We start from the raw sequence: 4,552 nt of genomic DNA on the forward strand, positions 1-4,552 counted from the left end.
ATTTCACTTTCATACAAAAAGTTTTAAAGTCAGTTTAAAGTGATTGTAAAGTCTCATTTTTTTTTTTCAATAAAAAAAAAACTAAGATGTCATACCTTTTGCACAGAGCAGCCCAGACCCTCCTCTTCTCGGGTCCCTCTATTGTGCTCCTGGATCCTCCCTCCAGTCGAGTGCCCCCTCAGTAACAGCTTCCTATGGGGGCACTCGAGCCGAGTCACAGCTTCCTGTGCTCATTCAGACACGGAGCTACAGCCAGGCCCCGCCCTCTCTCTCCCAATTGGCTGACTGACTTTGATTGATAGGAGCCAATGGCACCACTGCTGTCTCTCAGCCAGCCAATCAGGAGGGAGAGTCTCAGATGGCCGAGACAATCATAGACATTGCTGGACAGAGATGTGTCTCAGGTAAATATTAGGGAGTGCAGGGGCGGCTGCTGCACACAAAAGGCTTTCTATCTTAATGCATAGAATGCACCAAGACAAAAAACCTTCTGAACTTACAACTCCTTTAAGGATCAATCTTTTCTAAATATTGAGCTGGTGCTCATATGCAATGTCAAAAAACCCACACATATGTGTCAGATTTTGGGAATGGAATGGGAGTGGTGCCCATATCCAATATCAGGGGCTGTGCTACCAAAAAACCATTCTAGCAAAAATACCACAAAGGATATAGTATCTACAATACATCCAGAAAGTATTCGCAGCGCTTCACTTTTTTCACATTTTGTTATAGCTAGGGTTGTCCCGACACCGATAATGAGCATCTGCACGAGCACATGAATAAACCGACCCGGCGCAACTGGATGTCAGCGGGCGGAACAATGGAAGCGATGCTCCGTGTTGACGTCAGTGGTTGGACATCTCAACGCCGATCCTGGTATACCCCACACTTGGCCGCAGCAAGCCAGCAGTGGACACCCTATCACACCCAGCCCATATAGCCCATATAGTTTGGGCTGGGTGCAACAAGATGGCTGCCTCAGCCCCCAATGCGGCCAAGCGCAAGGAGCACCAAGATGGGCGCTGCAGGCAGCCTTTCCTCATGGCATGACAGTGCATGCCCATCATTGCCCATAAATGTCACCCATCAGTGCCCAATGCCCACAAGTGCCGCCCATCAGTGCCAGCTACCTGTCAGTGCCATCCATCAGTGCCAGCCACTTGTCAGTGCCACCTGTCAGCGCCACCTATCAGTGCAACCTATCAATGCCCACCATCAGTGCCACCCGTCAGTGCCCACCATCGGTGCCACTCATCAGTGCCACCCATCAGCGCCCGTCATCAGTGCCAATCGTCAGTGCTGCACATCAGTGCCACCTAATCTGTATTGTGCAAGTACTTGGGAAAAAAAAGTATTGGTACTTGTACTCGGTCTTATAAAAGTGGCATCGAGACAACCCCAGCTACAGCCTTATTCCAAAATGGATTCAATTCATTATTTTCCTCAAAATTCTACAAACAATACTTCATAATGACAAGGTGAAAGAAGTTTGTTTGAAATCTTTGCAAATTTATTAAAAATAAAACGAAAAAAAAAAAAAAAATCCCATGTACATAAGTATTCACAGCCTTTACCATGACACTCAAAATTGAGCTCAGGTACATCCTGTTTCCACTGATCATCCATGAGATGTTTCTACAACTTGGTTGGAGTCCACCTGTGGTAAATTCAGTTGATTGGACATAATTTGGAAAGGCACACATCTGTCTTTATAAGGTTCCACAGTTAACAGTGCATGTCGGAGCACAAACCAAGCCATGAAGTCAAAGAAAGTGTCTGTATACCTCTGAGACAGCATTGTATCGAGGTACAGATCCGGGGAAGAGTACAGAAAAATTTCTGCAGCATTGAAGGTCCCAATGAGCACAGTGGCCTCCATCATACGTAAATGGAAGAAGTTTGGAACCACAGGACTCTTCTTAGAGCAGGCCGCCCGGCCAAACTGAGCGATGAGGGGAGAAGTGCTGTGTGCCACAATGCATATTCTGCAGAGGTCAAGTCCACTTGTGCTTTATCAATCCAATGTCACTCTGCCAAGATCTCCTTTGTGGAAAGCACGTATGAAGTCATAAGCAGCAGCGCTGTAGTTTGGTATAGTTATGTTGACGTTCCCAGTACCAGTGATGGCTTTCACCTTCTGAGTCTTTCCCAGCTGTTTAGCAATTTTCTTTAACCGCTTCAGATCCGGGCCATTGCCAAATGACGGCAACAGCGTGGATCTAAATTGCCGGGACTACATGTATTGACGTCGTCCCGTGCAGGAGCGGCCTGCGCGCCCCCTACAGGGCGCGCGCGGCGCGCTCGGTGATCAGCGAGTCTATGAGACTTGCCTGATCACAGATCAGAGTAAGGGGTTGGTCCCGACCCCTTACCACATGATCAGCTGTCAGCCAATGACAGCTGATCATGTGATGTAAACAGAGCCGGTAATTGGCTATTTTTCCTCCTCGCGCTGACAGCGTGAAAAGGAAAAAAAAAACCCGATCACCGGCGGCCGTGATCGGGACATCAGTCCCGATCACGGCGATCTTCCGACACAAAGCAATAGGCAGCAGTGCTGTCTACTAGTGCCCGCCAGCGTCACCCATCAGTGCCCACAGTGCCATCAATCAGCACCACCCATCAGTGCCCACAGTGCCACCCATCAGCACCCACATCAGTGCCACCCATCAGCACCCACATCAGTGCAACCTATCAGTGCCCATCAGTGTCACCTACCAGTGCCCATACGTGCCCATCAGTGCCGCCCATCAGTGCCACCCATCAGTGCCACCTATCAGTGCCCATCCGTGCCACCTATCCGTGCCACCCATCCGTGCCACCCATCCGTGCCACCCATCTGTGCTACCCATCCGTGGCCATCAGTGTCGCCTTATCTGTGCCCATCAGTACTGCCTTATCTGTCCCCATCAGTGCCGCCTTAACTGTGCCTATCAGTGCCGCCTTAACTGTGCCTATCAGTGCCGCCTTATCTGTGCCTATCCGTGCCCATCAGTGCAGCCTATCAGTGCCCACCAGTGCCGCCTCATCAGCGCATATCAATGAAGGAGAAAAATTACCTGTTTGCAAAATTTTATAACAAACTATTAAACATGATTTTTTTTTTTTTTTCAAAAATTTACATCTTTTTTTGTTTGTTTAGCAAAAAATAAAAACCCCAGCTGTGATTAACTACCACCAAAAGAAAGCTCTATTTGTGGGAAAAAAATGATAAAAATTTCATTTGGGTACAGTGTTGTATGACCGCGCAATTGTCATTCAAAGTGCGACAGCGCTGAAAGCTCAAAATTGGTCTGGGCAGGAGGGGGGGTTTAAGTGCCCAGTAAGCAAGTGGTTAAGAGTGTCTCAATGTCGTCACATGGCTCTTCCAGTTCATAATGCTGCACATAGCTGTGTTGGCCGTAATTATTTAGGGTGTAAAGGAGATAATCGGCTATCATTTCCTCTCCCACCAAATGATCAGGGATTGTTCTTGTATTTTACGCAGCACTGAGCGGGTAATTCCAGGTTCTCCACCAACTCTAGAGGCCTTTCCCTTCCTAAGATGTATTCTTCGCAGTGCGTTTATTAGAGAAGATTTACCAACGTTGGGAATTCCAGTTACCATGATGCAGATTTCTGGATTCTTAGCTCTGTGGAATCGGGGACGACATTCAACGCGCTCTGTAATTGCCGGAACAATCTTCTTGATGTTTTCCTCCCGTATGCAGTCTGTGTATCTAACCTTTACAACTTCCAACTTCCTGCTTGATTAGCTGTGTGATGATCCTATTTTGATGAGTCAGGTCAGCTAGGTCCATTTTGTTGAGTATGAGCAGGTGGGGCTTAGTTCCAAGGTGCTCTTTAAAGAAAGGATTTTGACCAGATAACGGAATTCTTGCATCATGTACTTCCACAATACAGTCCACTTTTGTTAATTGAGCCCTCATCTGTTTCATTCCTTTAGCCATATGTCCAGGGAACCAGTGTGCCATGTCCCGTCCACCAAAATCATAGGGAAAGCGGAGGACACTGCTAAGCCTCATCGTGGAAATAAAGAGATTCCTCTTCTAACAGGGGAGACAAACAAATGTGACCCCAGATCTCAGCAACAATGTTGCAAAAACTTATTAACACAGTTTAATTTTATCCATTATTATTAATATCAGATGATACTTAAACTCCAGCAATCTTCCAGTCCGAACGAAGAGGATTGTGACTTCTCGTGTTCTTTTTATCTCTATTCACCTTTTTGTTCTTCCTTCAGACTAGTAACTTGCTCAAACATCAAGCCTCAATGTCAGAATGTTATCATGGGCTTCAAGCCTCACTCACAGATCAACTGACATGTGCTCAGATCAATATCATGCATGATAAGGATGTGTAACATATTGAATTATTATCAAAGTAATTATCCTTAACAGACATACAATGAAAAATTGTTGCCTTTTGATTAAAGCTTTTGATTAAAGATAGCTTGTGTAGTAAATTGTATGTTAAATTTGAGGAGATAAATGCCAAGGGTGTCATGGTACTGTCGGCACAATAGTAAAACCACACGATCGGATTT

General features: G+C 46.2%; 1 pseudogene; it reads right to left on the bottom strand.

Annotated features, from left to right (window-relative positions):
• Window positions 1–1,762: 1,762 nt before the first annotated feature.
• LOC141105242 (mitochondrial ribosome-associated GTPase 1-like) lies at window positions 1,763–4,076 on the bottom strand (annotated as a pseudogene).
• Between the last annotated feature and the right edge of the window lie 476 nt (window positions 4,077–4,552).

This window comes from Aquarana catesbeiana, linkage group LG08 (assembly GCF_042186555.1).
Source record: "Aquarana catesbeiana isolate 2022-GZ linkage group LG08, ASM4218655v1, whole genome shotgun sequence".
NCBI lineage: Eukaryota > Metazoa > Chordata > Amphibia > Anura > Ranidae > Aquarana > Aquarana catesbeiana.